At 40.8% G+C, this 25,202-nt stretch overlaps 1 protein-coding gene and 1 non-coding gene across 9 annotated transcripts in view; one reads left to right on the top strand and one right to left on the bottom strand.

Moving 5' to 3' along the window:
* Positions 1 to 235: 235 nt before the first annotated feature.
* RHOH (ras homolog family member H) overlaps positions 236 to 25,202 on the top strand; it is a 49,191-nt gene continuing 24,224 nt past the window's right edge. For 3 of the 8 annotated variants that reach the window (XM_081592050.1, XM_081592074.1, XM_081592055.1), the window contains exon 1: positions 6,671 to 6,951. The gene's annotated coding sequence lies outside the window, so the exon portion shown is untranslated. Of the gene's footprint in view, positions 578 to 6,670; positions 6,952 to 24,654; positions 24,748 to 25,202 lie in introns of those variants that run through there. The other 5 variants (XM_081592085.1, XM_081592118.1, XM_081592108.1 and 2 more) reach the window with 2 other exon arrangements.
* On the bottom strand, positions 10,815 to 10,886 carry TRNAR-ACG (transfer RNA arginine (anticodon ACG)). Its single transcript has one exon. It is a non-coding gene; the product is annotated as a tRNA-Arg (tRNA).

Here is a 25,202-nt window from a genome sequence, read left to right as displayed (position 1 = left end):
ATACCTATTTCTCAGTTGGGAAGATCAGGGCCTCCTCCTTGCTCATAAGTGGGGCTGAGATTTGAATCTTACTTTATCTGAATCCAAATTTATAGCTCTCCAGAATTTCAGATTGTTTTGGGTACAAGTTTTAACCTGATCCCTCTAGAACTGTGCAGGAGATCTGTTATTTTGAAAAGATGGCAAGTTAGTAGTCATTGGGCCCTGCCTTTTAACTGAAACGTCTGCAACCCCCACTCTGAGCAGGTGTGCAGAGATGCAGTTACCCTGTGATGTTTGTGCCCAAACTGAAGATCCCTATCAAGACAATGAGTAAAATATGAATGCTAGAAGAAGCGGTGATGGCCTTTTTCTTTTTTTAAATGAATCAGATATTCTGCATCAGAGAGGAACTCTTTTGGGAGTTCATGCATTTGACCCAAAGACGCTCCTCTTACTCATATTACTTTGCAAACTCCTCTCCAGGATTTGCTCTCAAAGCCCGAGGCACATTCTTTCAAATTTCTTCAGTGATAGCCAATCTTTGTCCTTTTTGGGTGGATTTGATTTTGCTTTGGACCTGTATCCAGTGGATAAGGTACGTGAACAAAGCAGATTATACTTTGAGTCAAAGGCAAGTTGTGAATAGAATGTTACACTACTGGTTTTCTCTTATAGTTTATTAAGCTGTCTCGAAAAGTTCTAAAAAGGTCCTAAAAGTGCCTTGCCTGATGTCAACAGGGTTGCAAAAGTGCATTAACTAACCAGGGATGGCTTTGAAGGGTAATGAGCATTAGACGACATTAACTCTGATCTGACACTTAAAAAAAAAAGAAGTTACTCCACAGCTCGAATGATTACGTTGGATGCTATCATCTTTTGCAACAAGACTCTGCATTGTTATGAATTATGGCTCTGCAATAAAAAGAACCAGGATGTAAATGTTTGCTTGATAAACACAGTTATACACAGCAAACAAACCAGGATTAAAATGGCAGTTGAGAATCCTGAGAACCTGATAGGCACTGAAACAAAAAGCAATACATTATGTTACAGTAAAACAGTTAAAGAGAAAATAGATGATGAGAATCACAGTGAGGGAAATGGTTTTTTTTATAGCTATGGCTAAAAGAGGGAAGCTAAAAGATGTTTGAAATGATACTCTTATCTGGTTAGGAAGGCTGATGTTTATAATGATTCAAAATGCATAAGGAGGTAATCATTCATGTGATTTCTAGCCTGAAGCATTTCTAGGATATTTTAATATTTAGAATTTAATGGGTATTTTATATGAATGTATTTTTACACTGAAAGTGACACATACTAGTTAACCTCTTTCTCTTCTGTAGAGCTAACATTTTACAATCCCCATCATAAAATTTCTCAATCAGAAGGAATGCATGTTTTGGTTTAATACAGTTGCTTATCACATAGTGGGGAGCTTGGTAAAAATAATTACAATCTGTCTAATGCCCTAGGTTTGAAACTCAAAACAGTCAGACAAAGTTTTGTTACATCTTCAGAACCCACTGAAATATTTTATTAGGTGGCATATTGTGAATGAAGGTCTGTGTAAACATTAAAAGCTACTCACGAAATCTAAATCATTTCACTAACAGTAAGAAGAAGGGGGAGGCATCTTACTGACTCAGGGTGAAAAATAATTTGGTAAATGATTGATGTCACAGAGTTTCCAAGGTTTACTATTCATTACAATTAACACTGTCATTAAGAGTTCTCTCTGATATAAAAGGCAGAGACCTTTGCAATGGACAAAAATATTACTTATGTGTGAGTTCAGAGTACTCAGTTGTTATTTTAAAACCCTCAATAAAAGACATGCTCATTCTAGGAGACTATTAAAGAGAAAATGAGCTATTGGTCTGCCGTATCAGAGGCCATCTCTTTTATAAAATAATTAATTTTTGGCTGCACTTGGTCTTCATTGCTGTGTGTGAGGTTTCTCCAGTTGCAGAGATTAGGGTCTACTCTCCAGTTGTGGTGCACAGGCTTCTCATTGCGGTGGTTTCTTTTGTTGCTGAATACAGGCTCTAGAGTGCTCAGGTTTCAGTAGTCTGCAGCTCCCGGGCTCTAGAGCACAGGTTCAATAGTTGTAGCTCAGCGGCTCTGTTGCCTCATGGCATGTGGAATTTTCTTGGACAAGGAATTGAACCCGTATCTCCTGCACTGGCAGGTGGACTCTTAACCACTGGACCACCAAGAAAGTCCAGGACATTTCAAATGAAGATGTTTTTGAGAAAGCAAGTCTTGACCTTTAGCCAACTGTGTTTGGCAGAGAATCTCAGAGCAAGTGTGCTCAGAAAACAGAAAATGGACCTGTGGCTCAGGGCTGAGGCTGCTTCCCTGTCCCCACAGCCCTGCTCTCCCCCTTGGGAGCCAGCAGGGTGAAGAGCCACAGTGGATGGATGGGTTGGGGGGGTCTTCATTCTGCTTTCGTGGTCATGGACTTTCATGCAAATTGCTTAGCCTGCTGAGGTCTTCTTGGCTGTAAAAATATATTAAAAAATGATTACCATGTAAGACTGTTGTGAGGATTAGATGAGAGAATCCATCCATGGATCAGCAAATGGTTCATCAGTGGCTGACTATGAGGTGCCTGAGATGCACCAGTGAGCAAGGCCAGGCCCTGGGCCTCAAGGGCTCTGTGCAGGATGTGACAGGGCTGTTTGGTGAGTGCTTGGCAGTTAACAGAAGGTGCTGTGGGAGCTTATGGGAGAACACTAGTCCAACTCACAGTGTGGTGAGTGCTTGTCATGGAAGTTTCCCGACTATGGCTTGTGAGAGGCCAGATCCTACTGGGAACTCCACACCCAGGACTTCCTTCCTTCCCACCACTCTGAATTCCCCAGGGTTTCCCCTCATCTCTATCCCAAGACTGGGCCTCATCTCTGTTCTGAGGCCCTATACAGCCTCAGAACTTACACACCCACAGGGGTGTATGTGTGTGAGGGCATGTGGTGTGTACATGTATTTTAGGTTATTTGCTTCCTCCCCTCACCACTACCCCTGTCTGTTAAAAGAACGAGAGAGAGCGAGCTAGAGTGAGAGAGAGAAAGATTTCCAGAAAAGGGAGAAAGTTAGATAGCTGTCTCCCAACCTTCTCCCACTCCCCTTCAGAAAATCTCCTCTGACATTAAAATATATAACTGAAGAGTTTTATTTATTGTTATATATATATATATGTATGTTTAGTGAAGACTAAAGATATGTAAGAGGCAAGAGGAAAAACCGTTTCTTGCTGTCAGGAGCAAGAGGCTGCGCAAAGCCTGACTCGATGAGAACGTCTAAAACTACCATTACCTACACAGAGAGAGCAAGGCCATCAGAAGAGGCAGTAGGGGGTGGTAGTGGTGGTGATGGGAGCCGGGGAGCCTAGAAGGAAAGGAACATCTTACAGCCAGCTGGCAGTACTCTTCCCAGCACCAGCCAGAGCGGGTGGGAGCTCTTGGGCCTTCGGACACACCTCAATTACCCTGCCCTGGAGTGTGTATGTTCTTTTGTGAAGAAAATGCACAAGGCCCAACGCCCTGAAATTACAAATCACACTGTGGTGTCTTTTGCTTTGTTTCCCAAAGGGCAAAGTCTTGCCTTCTCGTGGAGGTGAAGCAGGGCTACCCCTGGAGGCAGCTGTCCTTGCTCAAGGATACTCCTCTGCTTTCTCAAGGGGCGCTGGGGCACTGAGAAAACCACTGGATCTCTTCCTGGAGGTACTACCAATTTTTAGCTCTTTGCTGCCTTCAATTTTTTAGAAGCTCAGATGAGAGAACAATTTTATCCTGAATTTGCAGAAGCATTTCTGAAGTCTATTTTCATCTCTGCATTAAACTGGCATATCGAAGCAGGACCCTCTCTGATGTGCCCCTGGGATTGCTTTTAGTCATCTTTTTCATGAGATGAAATCAACCTATTTTACACTGAGGAAAAATGTGAGGAGGAATCTCTCGAGCTTGTGGCTGGCTGTGTTTAGTCTAAGGGGGGTGCTTCACTTCAGTTGTGATGTCCTATGAGAATGAAGGTGCCAAGTTTCTCTTAGCACTGTCTCAGCACCGAAGAGCCAGGAAGCCCTCCTCATCCTGAGCAATGTGCTCAGTTTTCTGTGTGGTAGTGTTTACTGCTTCACACCAGTTGCTTAAATGCTTAGAACTACATGGTATTTTCATTTTCTCATTCAACCTTACCCCTGGCTTTAGCTTAATTTTCGTCTTCATTTCTTTTGGCTTCATCTTTCTTGTTTTTAATTTGCCTTATTTTGCTAAGGTATATGTATTTTTATATGCTGCCCTAAATCGTTTGATGACCAAACTAGAGGTAAGTAAAGTATCCACCATTCATATATTCTGCTTACCTAGTAACATTATGATGGTGATCTGACTTTTCTGGGATATTTTTCTAAAAGGAGATATGTGCTTATCAGAGGGCTCAAGGATCTCACCTCCCAGACTGAGTTCTTATTGCATCTTAAAAAATTGATGCCTGGTTTCAGGGATTAATGAGTCTCCTATGGACTTAGTAGTTGTATGAGCATCTCTGAGAAGGCTCATTTTTCACGACTTACTCCTATCATCATTACACACCAGACACATCAATCCTCTTTTACTTCCTTTAACATGCCAAGCATTTTCCTACCTCAGGGCCTTTACACATATTATTGCCTCTGCTTGAAATGTCTTTCCTTATACTTGCTTTAGTAGAGTACTAAGTACTAGAAAGTAGTACTACTCCCTACTTTCCTTCAACTCCTCTTTTTCAGCAGTAGAGGGGTAACTTCCCATTATAATAATGGGAGGAGTTTATATTGATGCCCAAGCCCCAAATCAGACAAATCAAACTGGAGACTCTGGGGATGGGGCCTAGGTACTGATATACATGTGTATTTTTTTGCTCGTTGGTACCACATTAGAGTTCTTAGTTCCCCGACCAGGGATTGAACCCATGCCCCCTTGCAGTGGGAGTGCCAAGGCCTAACCACTGAACTGCCAGGGAATTCCCTAGGTACTGGTATTTTTCAAAAGCTTCTCAGTCAGGGTTGAGATTCACAACTTCAAGTCTCACTTTGATTGTCAGATACACAAAGAGGCCCTCCTTGACCACCACCCCTGGGATGTGCATATTGTCTTGCTCTCTAGTTCAACTTCTTTTCTGATTCCTTTGCAATAGTTATTGCAATCTGTAATGATCACATTTGTATGAATGTTTCTGTCTCTTCCGACTAGGATGTAGGTGCTGAGAGCACAGGGAATATGTCTGTCTCAGCCTTTGTGTTTCTCTTTCAGTTCATGGTATCAGGCACATAACAGAATTCCGAGTCTGCAACGCTGAGGGCATGAGGGTGGCCCTCAGATGATGCATGCAGATCTGAGTGGCTCTCTGAAAGTCAGTCGAGGCTCCCCAGAATATTACAAAAGAATCCATGTTAACATTCAGTAGCTATCCTAACTGGCTAAAAGGTTGTACACACTTTCCTTTCAACTGACTCTGGTGTCCTAGGATTTTTCTAGTGAGATTTTTTTTTTTCTTTTGGCCATGCCTTGAGGCATGTGGGATCTCAGTTCCCTAACCAGTGATTAAACTTGTGTCCCTGCAGTGGAAATGCAGAGTCCTAACCACTGGACTGCCCAGGAAGTTCGTGGAGTGAGATTTGTAAATAGATCCTGACTCACAGCATTTCCTTTATGTCCCCGTCTTTCCCCTTCTCTTGACTTTGACCATTATGAGTGAGAGATTCCATCTTGGTGTACCCTCCCCTACCCTAGTGCTGGACTTTGCACACAGTAGGGGATCTGTAAATGCTTGTTAACTTGAGTGGAGTTGATTTTATGCTTTTGGCATGCAGGCATTTTGACCAAGACTTCACCCTGGGAGGTAGCGTTTATGATTAGTTAGGGATTTGACGTGGGTGTTGGGGGGAGACTGTGACCACATCATGAAAGTTAAATGTGTTGGTATAGGCAACTCAGTCATAATCTAAGTATGTACAGATGGTCTCTACACCTGGATTGCACTGGAGGACAGACCATGTAAATTTGGGTTTGGAGGCAAGTAATGAAACTCCGACGAGTCTGAAAACAACTCTTAGTCACGTATCTCATAACACAGGTGTGGGTCCATCCAAGGGTAAATGTGTGGTGGGGCTGTCTGAGCTCTCGCTAGGGCTGAGTCTGTCCTTTCCAGATTGCTGTTTGGTAGTTATTAATAAAACAAAGTGAATCACCCGCCTACCGCTTTCCCTCCATAGTCAGTATGTTCACCAAGTTGACATGAAGATCTAAGGTGCTTTTTCCTAAGCTTCAATTAACCAAGACCAGTCAGTGGAGTGGCCCTGTGGCCTTCTTTGTTTTTTTCCCCTTGGTTTGTTTCACTTCCTTAAGGAATCGTCTTGGTTTTTCACTTTTCCTTTCCACAATTTTAAATAGGTGATTTGCTGGTGGGAAATGGGAGGAAGGGGAGAGGGAAATGGTCCCCCGAGAAGTGATAAATTCAACACAAATCTGCCATGCAGCAAAGGTCTTATTCTGTCTCTCATCTGGGGAAGTTTTCATATTGTCATGGAGGAAAACACATGTGCACACACACATACACACATCACTAAACCCACACAAATGAAACCCTCTCTTCGGAGAAGCCAGCTACAGGAAATTGACTTATGCACAGGAACTTGCTAATCTCTTTTGTCACATTCGGATCGGATCGTTCCTGCTGCCTCAGTCACCACTCACACCAAACCCAATCATCTTGGGTTTGATTCTCTACAAGCCCAGCTCTCAAAATTTTAGGTCTTCCAATGCGAGAATGTTATACTCTTGGGGAGGAAGGAAAGATAGATCCTAGAAGGAAATCATAGCAGTGAAATGACTTGGGCTGCTTTTGTTTTTACTTACCTGCACTGAACAAATTTGACTTCCGGAGTCAGTAATTTTGGTGTCAAGAAATTTCTTCGGCATTCTACAACAGGTAAGACTTTGACTTCTTTAAAAGTATTTCTTCACCGTCAAAAGAAATCTTTCTGATTTTATTTAGCTTTTACTATAGATTCAACATAGTGATTACTCTGTTCAACCTGTTGTGAAGTATAGAACCGTGTTACTCGGGCAAAGGGAGTTACTCTGATATCCAAATACTCCCCATGCCTGCCCAAGTCTAACAGGATGCATTTAGTTTCTGAAACATTAAACGTTATAATAGTTGGCTTTTTGGTTTTCCAGATAGTCTCCTAGAGAATTCATATGCTTATAATTGGCTATGATTGAGCTCAAATATTTTGGTAGTTTAAATATCATCCTATGTTTGATGAAATAAATCCAGAGATCCTCTAAACTGTGCAAATATGAGTTTAAAAATTTTCTAACTCAGAAAAGAAACAGAACCAAAATCCAAATGATGTAGATTCATATCTGAAATTCCTAGCTTGTTGGTTTCACCTATTCCCAATGCTAAAGTCTCTTTTTCTAAAAGTGATATTTGATGTGTAAGTACATATTTTTAAATGAAATCAAATCTAGTTTTTTGAAGTGGTCCCATTTGGAGATATGCTGTGAGGTACCACTTAGTAGCCTGGGTTGTAACTAAATAAAGTTAGAGAAATTGCTGGTTTGGGGTTCTTTACTAAATTAAATATTGAAATATTGAAATACTCAAGAAAGCAGCAAATAGTTGATTATCACTTGTTGATTCTAAACTGGTGTTGTGAAGGATGTAAGAAAAATGTAACGAATTCTCTATTTTGAAGGATCTAGTAGATGTGATAAGAGCTAAAATCCAGGAAGCAGTGCAAGATGGGAATTAAGGAATGGATGGAATGACCATAGGTTGTAAGAGTTATAGGAGTTCTGAGAATGAGATCTGAGGGAAAGCTGGAGTAGTGTGAAAGACACAGGCCTTGGAAAGATGAGAGATTTGAGTAGATGGAAAGGGGGTTAATTCACACTGGAAAAATTGTGTGGGCAAAGGGACAGAGGTGAGACTGACTAGAAGATGACCATCCCACTTAAGGAAATTGACCTGAGAAAAGATGAAAGCTTGTTTTACACTTTGGCAGGAAATAAGCTTGGAAAATTAAGGTGTAGATGGGTTATGGAAGACCTAGAGAGGCAAGGCTGCTGAGGGGAAGAGTCTACTCCATTCAATGGCTGTCTAGTATTCTTAGGTCTTTGGGCACTTCTTTCTCAGCACTCACAGCTCTAACAATTCCTTGTGTGAGGTTACCTTGGGATCCTTGCTTCTTCATGCTCTGGGCTTCCTCATGTATCTCCCACATCTGTGATTTTCCGCTTGCCCTCCCTATACTGTTTTCCCCTTGTACATTGTTAATGCAGAGAAAGGTTTGTGTGGCTTACGGTACCTATAAGACCTCCATTTTTGGTTACTACCTGCTAAAGAGACCCTTCAATCATTTGGTAATTGAAGTAGACTTCCTCCTGGGAGGACAAGCTGGTTGACTAATTATAAGCAAGTCTCCATTCTTCAACAGTCAGACCCCAAATCCCATGAACTATCTGTTACTTCCTTTGTGTGTCTGAATGATATGTTGTGGATATGCTGTTGTTCTTTCCCTGATGATTCCGAATACTTTTTTCCCCTGGACTATGAAATATCTGCATCCACATAATAACAAAAGCACTATCCAGAATATAAACCCAGACTTTGGAGCCAGATTGCCTTGTGTCGAGTCCTGGTGCTGTTGCTTCTCACCTATGAGAACTTTGGACACATTACTTAACCTCTTTAATCCTCATTAAAAAAATATGTAAAGTAGCTCTAACAATAAATTAAAATATCTACTTCAGAGAGTGGTGGTAGTGATAAAAGAGATAAAAACATGTAAAGCATTTAGCCTAGTGCCTGGGATAAAATAAACTCTCAGTAAATGTAGCTATTACGATTCTTATCAAGAATGGGGACGCTAGAATGAAGATGGCCTGGTCCCTGGCTTAGGAACAATGTATCTGTAAAGTTACTTTTTTAATGCCAGTATTCCTTTCAAAGGGAACTGGGAGTGATAGGTAGAGGCTGAGATTTAACATTTTTTTTGAGCACCAAGAATAGACTTGGCACAGGGTTAGATGTATTAGAGTGGTAATGTACATGAGAAAAGGGAAACAAGATTAGAAACAAATTTTTTAAGCCTTTCCCTAGCAAATTCTCAGCCTTATAAGACAACTCTCTGAGTGACTGCTGTACTATTTGTGGGCATCTATGGTTGATGCTCACTGAATGCTTTGGGTGGAATCACAGAGTACTTGGAATTAGAGGGAACTGAGTAACTTCCTTGGCCTGATTAAGTGAAATTATGTATTTTATGATATATTTTAATTTTAGTGCTGAGAAGGTACTGCTAAACATCCATTTCTATTTAGGAATCAGGACCATTTTGACAATGAATGCCCATAGTGCTTATTTAAATTCTGGATGCTTGGATCTGGACGAAAGCCAAGATTAAAAAGCATCCTGCTTTCCCATTCTGCTCTCCAAAACAGAGATTCTTTTGGCTTAGTAAGCGCCCTTTAAAAATGCGTATATGGCCAGTATGCTCATTATGCAGGAGAGTCTCAACTGCACATGTAGATTACTTTGGTCTTATCATAATATTATTATTATTTTTTAAATAGAGCTCCCCCATATTCTAAGGGAGGAAATTTGGGGGCTTTGTATATGTAAAGGGAGGACACAAGTCAGGATGGATAACAAAGTGGAGCGTGCTACAAAGCAGCCTCACAGTATCGAGCGCTGGGCTGGGCGATGAGGGGTGGGGGTCAGAGATGGAAAGGATGAACAGAGGGATGTGGAAGGTGCCAGAATTAAGGCTCCTCCTCTGAGGCTTTTCAGTCATTTGACTCCAACAGCTGCTTGAATGCCCTAAGCAACTTCTTGATGCCTCGTGTAAAAAGTCATCATACTGTTCCCAGATTGGGACCATTGTTCAGAGATGGTTTGATTTGTCTGGTTCTGGCCTGGAATCATAGTTCCTCAAGCTGGCTGGACATCAAAACCCTTTGAGAAGATTCTCAAAAATAGCAATTCTCATGTATCACACCCCAGTCCTGCAGTGGGGTCCAGGAATCTGTGTGATAAAAATACACATTTTTTCCCACTCAAGTGACTTAGAGACAATTGTTCTGTAGATGAGCATTTGGAAGCCATTGATCCAAAACTCTCCTACCAGGGCCCCAGCACTGAGATGGTAAGTTGAGTAAGTGCTGAAAAGAGGTAAAACCTTCTTCCCTCTATTGCTAATAATGTGCACGTGTGTTAGTCGTTTAGTCATGTCCGACTCTTTGTGACCCCATGGACTATATAGCCTGCCATGCTTCTCTGTCCATGGAATTCTCCAGGCAAGAATACTAGGGTGGGTTGCCATTCTCTTCTCCAGAGAATCTTCTTGACCCAGGGATTGAACCCAGGTCTCCTGCATTGCAGGCAAATTCTTTACCATCTGAGCCACCAGGGAAGTCCTTGTTAATGTCACACAAAAGCATTTTTCTTTGTTTTGAATTTATTTCTTAGGAAGATTTCTGGAAGTGGGATGATTTGGTTATGTACGTTTAGAGTTTTTGTCAACCATATTTACATGTTAACTTGCAAATGTAGGGTGCTACTTGAAAAATCCTGAAGTGTTATAGACCTGTAGAGGCTATTCAGTGTCACTCACGGAAAGCCCAAAGACAGGAATTTGCTTTCACATGAAAGTGAAAGTGAAGTCACTCAGTCGTGTTCGACTCTTTGTGACCCCATGGACTGTAGCCTACCAGATTCCTCCGTCCATGGGATTTTCCAGGCAAGAATATGGAGTGGGTTGCCATTTCCTTCTCCAGGAGATCTTCCCAACCCAGGGATTGAACCCAGGTCTCCTGCATCGTAGGCAGACGCTTTACCATCTGAGCCACCAGGGAAGTCTTCACACGAGATAGTGCCAAATCCACTTCTCTCTTCCAGTAAAATACAATACTAATGAATTACTTTTGGAAGGAAATTTCAAAGCATTATGGAATGCTTGATTGCTTCTTTGAGCATAAATTGAAGTCTTCTAATCACTACATTAGTTTCTTGTAAAACTGAAGTCAGCAGTGACCTCTTCCCCATTTCGTAGAAAAGAAAACCAACGAAGACAGTGGTTAGGTAACATCAATATGGTTCTCATAATATGTGCCATGAGAACTATGTATAGTCATCCATTCAGTCATTGTTCGAGTAAATAAGTGATTGAGTGCTTTTTAATAGGTGACCCATGGAAAAACACCAGTAAAATCAATGGATGAAGAGAGTATTACACAAATTCAGGGAGAGTAGACAGAATGAATTTACTCACATAGACCTCCTGTTCTTTTCTCTTTTGAGGGGGATCATGTTTTATTTATTATGCATTATCATAATTTGCTAACTTAAAAATACGGCTATTGCTTGTGGCACAGATGGAAACAGGTGATTTTTCAATGGCTTCCATGAAAAAAAAAAAGGTGTGCTTTTGCAAAATATCTAGTGAGATATAGGCAAGAATGTGTGGGAGCCTGTGCTTGCTTGCAAGAACTGATTGTGTTATTCCAGAACATTGCAAACCAGTTGTTAAACACAGTCACTATTAAAAATTAAATTCTATAAATCCCAGTTCAATAGATTATATTAAAAATAAAGGTAATACTCAAAACTTATTACTCCTGATTATTTACAATATTTTTCTGTCATCTGTGCTTTTGAAGTTATCATCTCCAATTTATCTGTGTGATAGAAATATTATAATGATGTGATATATATATATTATACCAATATATCATATAATGATGCTATGAAACATCTGTATTCAGTATTATCATGTTCATAACTTGAAACTGGACCCGATAGTGGTATTTACACCACAAAATTGGTGAACGCTATAGATCAAACTCTCCACCCTTTTTTATTTTCCTTTGAGAAAAATCTATTAAATAAACATTTACCAGCATATTGCTGAGGAAATGTATGAAATACAACCATGGCAACTTGGCAATATGTGGCAAGAGCTAACCAAATGCTCATACATTTTGATCCATTAATTCTACCTCTGGGAATTTATTCTAAATAAATAATTCAAAGAAGGAAAAAAGTAACATTCATGAACTGTATTGTTCATTATGTATTGTTATTATGACACTGTATTGTTATCATGACAGAATGATCCAAAAATAGCCTAAATAATAACCAAAAGTGATCTGGCAGCACTAATATCTGTGCAATATTTTATAGTTTTAAAGGTCATCATTAACAGTAGTTATGAAAACATATTTGATATGGTGTTAAATTAGAAAATCAGGATTACAGTTTTCATGTCACGTTCTGGTTTTTTTATGAATGAGGATGAAATGTGAACTTAGAAAAATAAAGCATTTGTGTGAGAATGGTGAGATACTAGAATTTTGTTTTTAGTTCATGTATTGTAAGAGTGATATGTGCCTTAAAAATGCGGAGAAAGACTGTAAATAAGTGGTTTTAAGTAGTCTTAATATTTAAGGGCAAGGGTAAGAGGAGTTTTGTGGGCCAGATGGAGCTTACTTTTGACATGCAAATATGTACTGTGAACCCCAGGTGAGGTATTGTAAACGATGTTAGGGTCCAGGCAATCTGAAGTGGTGGGTGCTAAGAAGGTTTCCTTAGGGCAGCTCTGGAAGAAAGAAGCAACTGGCTGCCTGTGGAGATTGAGGAAGAGCCCAGAGAAAAGCTACTGTCAAAGGCCGGAGAGAGGGAAGAAGATTTCTTAGGAAGAGACAAAGAGATGCTGATCTCAGAGGGTGAGTCAGATGAATATGAAAGTAGTTCCATTTAGATCTCAAACAGTAGGGCTCAAATCAGGAAGAAAATGATTCTTGTAAATCATGCGTTCTCCAATCTCAGCTGGATGGATGGGGGACGTATTAACAAAGCAGCTTTTACCTCCATGGATTCTGATCCAATTGGTCTGGAGGTTGGCAGGAATATTTTTAACAAGTCCTCTGGCCTTATAAAGATTCTGAAACAAATGATCTGCAGATCATACTTTGAGAAATGCTAATGGATTAAAGGTGATAGTTTGGGTTGGCTTAGAGAATGTGCGTGCGTGTGTGTGTGTGTGTGTGTGTGTGTGTGTGTGTGTGTTTGGGAGCAAGCCTTCTAATACCTTGAGGCTTAGGATCAAAAAGGGGTGTGACAACAGAGAAAGCCCCAAAGGGACAAGCTATTGTGTTGAATCTATAGAAACAAACTAAAAACAGTCATGATACTCCTTAAAGGGGAATGTAGATTATGCCATAAAATTCCCTTCTACAGACATTTGGACCAACTGAAAGTAGCTGTGAACAGGGGAAGTACAAGAGGGAAGCACAGAGAAAAATGGTCAAACGGAGAGTTGAAGACCCATGAATATTCTATTTCAAATCATTGGAAAGTGACCATCAAGCATAAACCTGGAGGAGAATGCACATTGCTGTGTTTAGAAAATGTTTGAGCTGTAGTGTACGATAATATCATATTAAAGAAGTAAAGAAAGCCTGATGTTTGATGAAATGTAGTACTTTATTTCGGAGAAGGCAATGGCACCCCACTCCAGTACTCTTGCCTGGAAAATCCGATGGACGGAGGAGCCTGGTAGGCTGCAGTCCATGGGATCGCTGAGAGTCGGACACGACTGAGCGACTTCACTTTCACTTTTCACTTTCATGCATTGGAGAAGGAAATGGCAACCCACTCCAGTGTTCTTGCCTGGAGAATCCCAGGGACGGGGGAGCCTGTTGGACTGCCGTCTATGGGATCACACAGAGTCGGACACAACTGAAGCGACTTAGCAGCCGCAGCAGCAGTACTTTATATAGAGAACTACATCCCTCAAAGTAATAACATCAGACATGTGCCATAATAACAATGTGTGTATCACAAAATAAACATATTGAAGTAAATGACATCGCAGTAGCAGAAGCCATTGGTACTGAGATTATTGATTCCACCTGGCTTTAAAACTTTAGTGACAGTAATAAGCTCTCAAATCATCTTTAATATTTTGGGTTTTTTCTACTTTATGCTGAAAATTCTTCAATTTTAAAAAAATATTTCACATTCCCTATCATTGGGGCACTAGTCTCTCAGGACATTCATAAATTCCTTTGAGAATCTGATGAGAACCAAAGACCATATCCCTGAGAAAAAAGCCTATATATAGAAACTGCATATTTGTCATACACTTTTAGGAGATTTAGGGATCCTCCTCAGTGTATCCCTGGTGGCTCAGATGGTAAAAAAATCTGCCTGCAATGCAGGAGAGCCGGGTTTGATCCCTGAGTCAGGAAGATCTCTTGTAGAAGGGAATGGCAACCCACCCTAGTATTCTTGTCTGGAGAATTCCATGGACAGAGGAGCCTGGCAGGCTACAGTCCATGGGGTTGCAAAGAGTCAGATATGACTGAACAACTAACATTCAGAGTGCGTCCATGGAAGATCAGTAGTCCAGAGGCCTTATATTAAGAAATCCTGCCTCAGAGACTCAACGCAACAGAGGAGACCTTGCAGAAGTTGCGAAAGTCCTGGTCTTTGCTGATGTTGGACTTAGCTGCTAGAAAGAAAAGTTGATAGTAAAAAGAGGACAAGGTGGCAGGTGCACATGTAGTTTTATAGCACTGGATCCTTAAGCTGGGTAAACATGTGGGGCTAGAGCTGGTTCTTGTCAGAGTATAAATGACCAATGTTCTAAGTCCTTAATTCTAAATCCTCTTATGTGAGGCCAAGATCAGTAGCCATTCAGGAAAACAGTCTCTAAGATTCTACTTTAATGTCTTACTGACTGTCATGTGGTACCTACTTGGCACAAGAAATGCAGGCAGGTTGTGAATACCGATCTAGCCAACTCCAGAGTGTAGCGAGTGGTGCTCAGTGAGTACTGGATACCCAGCCAAGCTACTTTTAGAGGCGAAAGGCATTATTAGCTTGAGTGTAATGTGATCACTTCGGAGTGTGAAATGTTGGTTTTCCTATCTGAAGCCGAACATCTGTTAGGGCCCTGATGATTTTGGAGATAGTACTTTTCCTGTGTAGCCTCTAGACCACAGAAGCCCAGTTGGTCATCTTCCGTTAATGGGTACCTGACTTGCAATTTGGGGAAGTAGGTATTTTCGACTGAAAGCTCATGCCTTTGTTACTGTACTGTCCACCTTGGAGGTGATAGGGACTTAGGCAGGGTATGGAGATTTACCCCAAATTCATCTGTTTAAACTAGTCAACTCTGTTGAAAGTGATAAAACCATACTATCATGTCATGTTAAGAGAGTGGGGGAGATACAGGATGGGGAGGGGAACTGCACCATCTTCAACCCTCCAGAGAAAAACTATGTACAATTGGCTTAACAAATTGTGAAATCTGTGAAACTGTGATATTGAATCAGGCTTCTCTTGGTTTGGCATAATGTAAGGATTATACATCTTTCTTTGAGGTAGAATAGGAAAATCTGTAACAAATGCCAATATATATTTAAGTAATTAGTGTACTTCACCTTGTACAACCAGTTTAATTATTGTAAACCCATGACTACAGCTCCTGCCAATTTCAACTCAGTGTATTCAATGTGTTTTTTGATGTATTCGTTGTATTTTATTATTATATTTTTTGGCCATGCCCACAGTGTGCAGGATATAAGTTCCCTGACTAAGGATTGAAACCATACCCTCTGCATTGGGAGCAATAGAATCTTAGCCACTGTACTGCCAGGGAAGTCCTCATTAAGCGTATTTTAATTTAATACTTTTGCATGTGTGCCTGGTCAGTCGCTTCAGTTGTGTGTGATTCCTTGTGACTCTATGGACTGTAGCCTGCCAGGCTCCCCTGTCCATAGGATTCTCTAGGCAAGAACACTGGAGTGGGTTGCCATGCCCTCCTCCAGGAAATCTTCCCGACCCAGGGATTGAACCCAAGTCTCCTGCATCTCCTGCATTGCAGGTGGATTTTTTTTACCTACTGAGCCACTTGGGAAGGCCCTAATACATTTAATGCATTTAAATAATAATATTGCATCATAGAATTCTCAGTTACAGCTCAGAAAACAAAAATATCCCATGTGCTCCAAAGGCCACTGGCAAACTCTTCTTCCCCTTTTCTCCTGCAGATTGCTTCCCCTGCTTCAGCATTCTGCCTAGCAACCTAATTGCTGATGTGGGAACTGACTGACATTTGTCTTTTTCTTCATACTTTTCCTTTCTTTTCAGAGGCTCCTTTGAAAAGTAGAATCCCTACATTTCCTTTGTTTTCCCTAGAGCTATTCCAGCTGCCTCCTTCTTGAGCACTTCTAAATACACATATCTTATCATGAATCTTTTTCTCAGTTGCCACAAAAAATTCTACCTGTCTTTGTTCCAGTCTTGAGCTGAAAATGATCTCAACCGTGATTGAGAAGTATAAGAATGCCTGTGATTAATCCTTCTAACAAAGGAGAGCCATGTATTAGGATTCAAATTTAAATAATGTAAGATCATTGTCATCTGCTGCAAATACCCTTAAAGAGTTCAGAAATCCCTTTTGGTATACTTTTTTGGGGGATAAAATCTGCCTTTCCTCAAGCTCCAATAACTATGGACTGTAACTTGCTGTAATTTATATCGATAGTCACTCACTCACTCTCTCTCTTCCTCTGGCTATAATAAGGGAGTAGAAGTGGGTGTTGGACGTATATACAGGAAATAGGAGGGGAAAAGCAGAAAAACCTTACATGTTGACAGTACCACAATTTCCTACATTTGTTGATATGACAAATGATATTGTCACTCTATTCCTATACACAAACTATCTGGTAATATTAGAAATATCTGTAATGATGTTGACTTTAAAAATATAATGGGCTTCTCTGGTGGCTCAGAGGTAAAGAATCTGCCTGCCATTGCAGGAGATATGGGTTTGATCCCTGGGTTGGGAAGGTCCCTTGGAGAAGGAAAATAGTAACACATATTTGTAACAGATGTAGCATATGCTTTTAACCTAAATATACATGTATATATTTTATTTATGAGTATTTAGGTTTTCATGTATTAAAAACACCGTCATGCTAGTGCTTTCCCTCCAAAATGTGCAGAAACTATAGAAAGGCGCTTAAAGTAAATGTTGCTTCTTAACATAAGAGAAGTATAGCTGATGATTAAATGGATTACTTGAATTAATGAAGGGCAAACAACTTTGCTGACTCCCATAGGTATCTTTTCTTCCTTTTTGTTCTCTACATCTCAGGGAAAGAGATTTCAAGATGTAGATTATGGCAATGTTTCTATTAAATTCTAGAGCCATGAAAACACACAGGTCGTTTGGCATCGTGACAAGGAAGTTCTACATAAAACTTGGACCAAACGTTGAAAACCCAAACCAATAGTTTTGGATTTCCCCAAGGGCTACCCATTTGATATGTCATCCAGGAAAGACCCAACACACACAAATATGGAAGGAAAAACAAAAGTTTTCTCTTCCAACAGGGGCTAGACTCTTGTGGTTTTCAGTTTAGAAACTAGATTGTGCAATTGCGCTCATGAAAAAAAGTCACCAGCCTTTTCAGCTTAAGCTCATGTTCAACTTTTTCTTCCGACCTGTGACCAGTCAATCTTATGAAGTTACATTATGTTGAAGCTCCCTCGGATTTATTGTTCTTTTCTTTAGAGGGCTGCAGTGATCATATTTAAAATTTTTCCTACATTTACCCTATTTGGAGCTTTCAGTGTTAGTGTTCCTTTGTCAATTTATGGTGTGAGGTTAATAGTGAAACTAGTAAAATGATTTTGACATGAGAATTACTTTGACATCTTGAAGAAAACCTAATGCTTGATAGTCCTAAGCCTATAATTTTATCTTTTAAGATTTAAAGGATCTTTAGCTTTAAAGGGATTTCAAGTTTCTTTTATCTTGAACCTTGAAAATCACTTTTATGAGAGATGTTGGAGTTATTAAATAGGTTTGTTTATGTTTTTAAAATAAGAGAATTAGTTTTAACTAGTATCAGAATTTAAGTAAAATACATGATATTCAAATGATGGCTATAGATGATTATCTAAAAATTTTTTAACAGGGGAAAAGATTCCCAGAAGGATCCTTTAAGAAGCACATATTCCTTATGGATCTTAAATGTTTAATTTAGAAATAATTGACTTTCAAATATTTTGAAAGATGCCTACTAGGCAAATCATTCGTTCAGTTCAGTTCAGTTGCTCAGTTGTGTCCGACTCTTTGCAACCCCATGAACCGCAGCACGCCAGGCCTCTCTATCCATCACAACCCCCAGAGTCTACCCAAACCCATGTCCATCAAGCCAGTGATGCCATCCAACCATCTCATCCTCTGTTGTCCGCTTCTTCTCCTGCCTTCAATCTTTCCCAGCATCAGGGTCTTCTCAAATGAGTCAGCTCTTCCCATCAGGTGGCCCAAGTATTGGAGTTTCAGCTTCAACATCAGTCTTTCCAATGAGCACCCAGGACTGATCTCCTTTAGGATGGACTGGTTGGATCTCCTTGCAGTCCAAGGGATTCTCAAGAGTCTTCTCCAACACCACAGTTCAAAAGCATCAATTCTTCGGCACTCAGCTTTCTTTATAGTCCAACTCTCACATCCATACATGACCACTGGAAAAACCATAGCCTTGACTAGACGGACCTTTGTTGACAAAGTAACATCTCTGCTTTTTAATATGCTGTCTAGGTTGGTCATAACTTTCCTTCCAAGGAGTAAGCGTCTTTTAATTTCATGGCTGCAGTCACCATCTGCAGTGATTTTGGAGCCCAGAAAAATAAAGTCAGCCACTGTTCCCACTGTTTCCCCATCTATCTGCCATGAAGTGATGGGACCGGATGCCATGATCTTAGTTTTCTGAATGTTGAGCTCTAAGCCAACTTTTTCACTCTCCTCTTTCACTTTCATTATAAAGTAGCAAAATTATCTTGTAGCCTTTCATGACCATTTTTCTGCACAGTAACAAGTATCTTAAAGTTTGTTAGTTTCAAATGCTAAATATTATTTCAAATGCTCTAACATTTATTTGAAAAGTTGATGAGTGAAGGAAAGCATTTGCCTTTAAAACATGAACAAAATCTCCTGTTTGACTGCATAATATTTCCGATCACATTTTTGTTTGCTTTTGGTTGTGCTTCTCTCTGGCTTTGGTTTAACAGTAATTCATGATTATGTTAGACAAGTTATGGTTCATGAGACACACAACATATCAGTTAGCAGAGCTTTCAGCTGCAAGTTGCACGGTACCTAACAATAGCTTACAAAAAATCTGGATTCATTTCTCCCTCATAGCCAGAAGTCTGGAGGTCTGTGTTCCTGCCCCTGGTTCAATGGCTCAATGATACTGCCTCAGCAGTTTTTCTGTGTGTCATCATAGCTGCAAGATGGCTCCTGAGCTTCCAGGCTTGCGACTCCATTGAGAGTCGTAGAGTTGGGTGAAGGTAAAAAGGAGGCTGATCTGGCAGTGGCTGTTGCATTTTCTAGGAAATCAAGAGTTTTCCCAGAGATCTCCTAAACAGATATCAACTATCTTGTCATTGCTAGGATTGAGTTACATGCCCAGCCCAGTTGTGAGGAAGGTAAGGAATCAGGAAGTAGAATTGTTACATAATTGTCTTAGGCTATGCATTCCCAACAGGGAGGCAAGTGAGGAGTGTAGTAAGAATGAGGTATGGGTAGGGATGGGGTGAGGGTAGATGGGATGATGATGATGATAACTCCTATGGGGGAGAATTGTTTATTGGTTAGGAGGAGAGACAGAAAAAAGATATTACTCTTTTTATGTATAAAGCACAGGTATGTGTGCAACACACAGGGTACATTTATGATATGATATCATTTTAATGATATGAAATTTTAATGATTAGGAAAAAAGTGTCTAAAAATGCTTTGAGGCAAATGATAATGAAAAAAAGGTTGAGAAATGGTGACTTAAGCCAAGCATGGTCCATTGCCTAAGGTCTTGCACATTGTCTTACAACAAAATTGAATTCTATTTTTAAGATAATATTATTTATATATTTGGCTGCACTAGGTCTTAGTTCCGACATGCAGGTTCCTTGATCTTCCTTGCGGCATGCGGGGTCTTTAGTTGTAGCATATGGAGTCTAATTTCCTAACTAGAGAGATTGAACCCGGGCCCCTTGCATTGAGAGTGCAGAATCTTAACCACTGGGCCACCAGAGAAGTCCTGGATTCTATTATTAATGACAAAGAGAGGCTCGGATATTGAGTAGAAAACTAATAATGCTTGCCACAGATAATGTCATAAATTAAATTAAGGAACAACTTACATTATCTTATAATTGGTGATCTTCTTCTCACTGGATTGGCAATTACCTAAGAATGGGAACTGTGTTCTATTCATCTTTGTGTATTAGTATACAGACCCCTCAACATATATATTTTGTATGTTGAGTGGAACAAACCATTTTACCTGTTTTAAAGCTGGACCAATCACCCTAGGCATTAATTTGAATTTATTTCCCCACCCAAAAGCCTTCAGTAGCTTCCAATTTCTTACAGGCACAAGATCTACCTTCTCATTCTCTTTTTCTACCATTTCCTCAACTCTGGTCTAGGGTCCAGGCATGCTGATCTACTTTGTTCTTCAGCACATCTTTGCTCTCAGTCCTCTGTGCTTTTGCACAGGCCAATCCCTTTCTTGTTACCCTTCCAATTCCTCTCCCCTTGAGACTCTATTCTAGGTCACTTCCCCTGGGAGTCCTTAGGCAGTTCCACTTGCCTAGAAGACCTTTTCTTTCATCTCCAAAATTTTTAATCCTTCTCCTCACAACCTAGTTTAAGCCCTGCTTTCTTGCAAGTTCTTTTTTTTTTTAATTAAAAAAAAATTTAAAATTGGAGAGTAATTGCTTTACAATGCTGTGTTGGTTTTTGCCATACAACAACGTGAATCAGCCATAATGAGAAGGAAATGGGAACACTTGCCTAGAGAATCCCGTGTAGAGAGGAGCCTGGTGGGCTGTATAGTCCATGAGGTTGCAAATATATATTATATATATATATGGGCTTCCCTCATAGCTCAGTTGGTAAATCATCTGCCTGCAATGCAGGAGGCCTGGGTTCAATTCCTGGGTCGAGAAGATCTCCTGAGAGGAGATGGAAAATCTCCTGAGAAGGAAATGGCAACCCACTCAAGTATTCTTGCCTGGAGAATCCCATGGACAGAGGAGCCTGGCAGGCTACAGTCCTTGGGATCACAAGAGTCAGACACAACTTAGTGACTAAACCACCAACCACCACCACCATATATATATATCCCTTCCCTTTGGAAGTTGTTTACAGTGCCCCCAGCCCATGCATATTTTCATCCTTTTTTCTTTTTTTCCCCTTCCTTCCTCTTTTTCTTTATTTAAAAATAATTCCTATTCTTTTAAAATCCTATAGTGTTTACGATCTGTTTCACTGTTTGGTGTATGTAATTAATTATGTGTATGTGTGTGTGTGTGTGCGCGTGTGCGCGAGCGTGCGCATGCACGCGTGTGTGCTCAGTTCTGTCCAACTCTTGCGGCCCCATGGACTGTAGCTGGCTAGGCTCCTCTATCCATAGAATTTTCCAGGCAAGAATACTGGAGCAGTATTTCCTACTGCAGTGGATCTTCCTGACCCAGGGATCGAACCTGCGTCTTACATCTCCTACACTGGCAGGAGAATTCTTTACCACTGTGCCACCTGGGAAGCTCCAATTAAGTAATTAAGTGTAGTGGTAAAGAACCCACCTGCCAATGCAGGAGACATAAGAGACTCAGGTTCTGACCCTGCGTCAGGAAGATCCCCTGGAGAAGGAAATGGCAACAGTTGCCTAGAGAATCCCATGGAGAGAGGAGCCTGGTGGGCTACAGTCCATGAGGTCGCAAAGAGTCAGACACAACTGAAGTGGCCTAGCACACACACACGCAATGTCTTTAATGTTAGTTACCTAACTCGAGCATCTACATCTTGTCTCCACAATGGGCTAAATTCCAGGAGAGCAGGGAATCTCTCACAATGTCCACTGTAGTGCTGTCCATCTAGAAAGCAATTGGTAAAAGCTGGTTATAATAGCTAAAAGTGACAAACATCAATAGATGAGAGCCAGTAAGTAGCTGGACATGGTTTTCTTTGCAGTTCTAAAACCCACTGTACACTATTTGTGTTTTACCATAAATAACCAACATCGTGGGAATTCGCTTATAAGAGATAAGCATAAAGGCCGGATTTAGGAGCTGGAAACAGTTCACTAGCTCGATTCTGCCTTCCATTTCCTGATCCTCTCTGCATGAGAGAATTGGAGGTTTGGAGGCAGGGTGTAAAGCTCAGGGTTTTGGAGTTAACCAGGGTCAAGTTATTTAATTTCTCTGGCTCTCAGTCATCACATTTGTAAAATGGGGATAGTACTATTTTCCTTGTGGGACTGTCGTGAGGATAAAATGAGGTCAGGTATGAAGGTGCTTGCCTCAGGCACCATGGCACTCAATAAATGGAGCTGTGGATGGCTTGGTTTATCCACCTGATTCTTCAGGGGCAATATGTGTTTTACTGAGTTTCCCTCTCAGCATTCCCCTGAAGAGAAATAGTCACTTAGGTATACTTATTTAAAAGGTATTTCTACTTAAGGAGTTGGAAAAGGAGCAGTATCTACATTTCATCACATTTCAAGCTGGAATGAAACCCTCCTATCTTACACTCAATGAAAGAAGCACCTAGGGGTGGGTGGTTACTTCTGGTTACAAGGCCAGTGACAGACATGAAATTGAACCCAGATATCCTGACTCCTGATTAGTGCTTTCCCCTCTAGGCTAGGGTTTTGTTTTGGGGGGACAATTTTGTGTGTGTGTGTGTGTGTGTGTATGAGAGAGAGAGTGAGTGTGTGCCAAAGCTGCTTCACATGTAAACTGGGGATAATAATATAATAATTCTATTTCCAAGATGGTGACGGTCAAGTGAAAAGCTGTATGGGAATGCTGTACTTAGCTGCGTAACAGCATTTCTCCAATTTGACTGTGCTTCTGAGTCATCCTCGTACTTTGAAAATAGCCTCTCTGGTTCTTTCCAGACCTATTGAATGTAAATGTCCCCATGAGGGGCCCAGGAAAACATTTTAAACAACCTCTAATTTTGAGGATGCTCACATTTGGGGGTCTTTGACTTTACCTCCTGGACATTGATCAGTTTATCTGTGAACTGAGGGAATTCCCTGGTGGTGCAGTGGTTAGGACTTGGTGTTTCACTGCTGTGGCTCTGGGTTCGATCCCTGGTTGGGGAACTAAGATCCTACGCAGCACGGCCCCCCGACCCCAAATTTTTTTTTAATCTGTAAATTGAGAATAAGATACTTCCCAGGGCTAATGGTACATCACATCACTGTGGGGCAAGTGCGGTGAATAAATACCAAGTGTTTCTTTAATACCGTAGTCAGTATTACATTATACTGCCTATAATACAGATCAGTATTATAAACCCAGTGATCCTCATCTACATGTTGGACACTTGACTTTGAGATGGATTAGAATTCCTCAGCTTTCTCTATTCCCCATGCAGCATTTAGTACAGTGCCCAGCATGTAGTTAGAGTGCAGCACATATTGGAGGAATGAGCACATGAATGGTGTTATTGAGAACTGAGATCAATGACACTTCAGATTATCAGTCTGCAGACAATACAGGAGACTGGTAGGCCACCAGTGCTATTCCAGTTTAGGAGGAGCCTGGATGTAGAAGGGAGTGATCCAGAGAATGGGATTAATGACCAATAAAAGATATCTTCCAGTGTTTTACCTCTCTTTGTATACAGTTTTTGCTTTTTTGTGAAAATTTCTCCTCCTCCAACCAAAAGTGGCTTTGATGATAGGATAAGACTTGAACACATTCTTATAAATATGAAAACTTTAAAAAGGGCTTTACCTTCCAAGGATATTTGCATTCCAACAAAGCACTGAACCTCTGGGGAAAGGGCTGTTTGAATGGTGGGAGGATGCGCAGTAGGGAGGGGAATTCCCATCACCCAGATGGCCCCTGTGGAGGTGGTACCTTCTGGTAAGGCTGTGCCCTGAAGGGCACGGACTGTGCCTGCTGTACCAGCTGATTGGGAAGCCCACATGTCAGACTTTCTTGCAGGGGATCCTTATCATCAGGATGGCAGCTCCTACTGATAGACTGGGAAGCTGCTTCCTTTGCCATCTCCTTGTGGCTCACTGAGCTGGGCCTCTGGATGATCCCAGATGGAGAATTGTGCTGGGGGGATCTTACAACATGCTTCTGAATTACTGTCCTCCTTAAAAATGAGGAGCCCAGAACTGTCAGTTCTATGCATGAGAAGCAGTGATGAGTCATAGTTGAAAAGACACTGGAATTCAGCCTGGAGAATATCATTAAAAGGAGAAGATGGGATAACAGATCTTACATGTGGCACAGAAAGGAAGTCCTCTGTCTCTTTCTGTGCCCCATGATGCAAAAAAAAAAAAAAAAAAATTACCTACTGATAGTTAACTCTGGTAGTCAAGTTTCCTGGGACTTTACTTTAGAAAAATAACAAGTGTGGGGAATTCCCGCAGACCAGTGATTAGGACTTGTGCTCTTACTGCCAAGGGCTGGGGTTCAGTCCCTGGCTGGGGAACTAAAATCCCACAAGCTGATTGGTGCAACAAAAAGTTAAAAAAAATAGCAAGTATGAGCCTCACTCTTCTAGTTCCTGATTGCGCACATACATGCACCGGGCTAGTACAGCTTCATAGGAAATGGAATACTGAAGAGTTATGGGGAGGTTTTTGAATATAATCTTACAAGGTAAGCACTTTGGGCATGATAAACCCCAAAGAAATGTTCTGATGGATGTCTGTATGAGATATGTGAGTGTTGTAAGATACAGGCATAATGTACAAGTAGAGAGGTGGTTAGAGGAAGATGGAATGAATTTAGGGGATTATCTTCTGTTGCATTTCAGTTCACTTTGGAATTATAAACTTGAGACATTGGCTAATGCTGATATCCTGGGGTTTCTTTTGGAATCTTACTATTGTCTCTTGAAAGTAATTTCAGGTAGGCTTGTATCATTAAGGCAAGACTTGGGTAGCCTAGTACAAGAAGATGACTACACAGTCATCTCCTGAGAAGATGGATTTATATGAAGAGATATTGACCAGAAAAAAGAGAGTTGGTGACCCATGGAAACGTACAAAACAAGCAAGTCTGAGAATTTTACTCTGGCAGTGACCTTCTATGCATTGTCAAAGGACAGAGAA

Source organism: Giraffa tippelskirchi, chromosome 1 (assembly GCF_054371585.1).
Source record: "Giraffa tippelskirchi isolate mGirTip1 chromosome 1, T2T-mGirTip1v1.2.pri, whole genome shotgun sequence".
Lineage (NCBI taxonomy): Eukaryota > Metazoa > Chordata > Mammalia > Artiodactyla > Giraffidae > Giraffa > Giraffa tippelskirchi.
The sequence above is the reverse complement of the archived record's forward strand: the minus strand, read 5'-3'. Positions and strand labels throughout refer to the sequence as shown.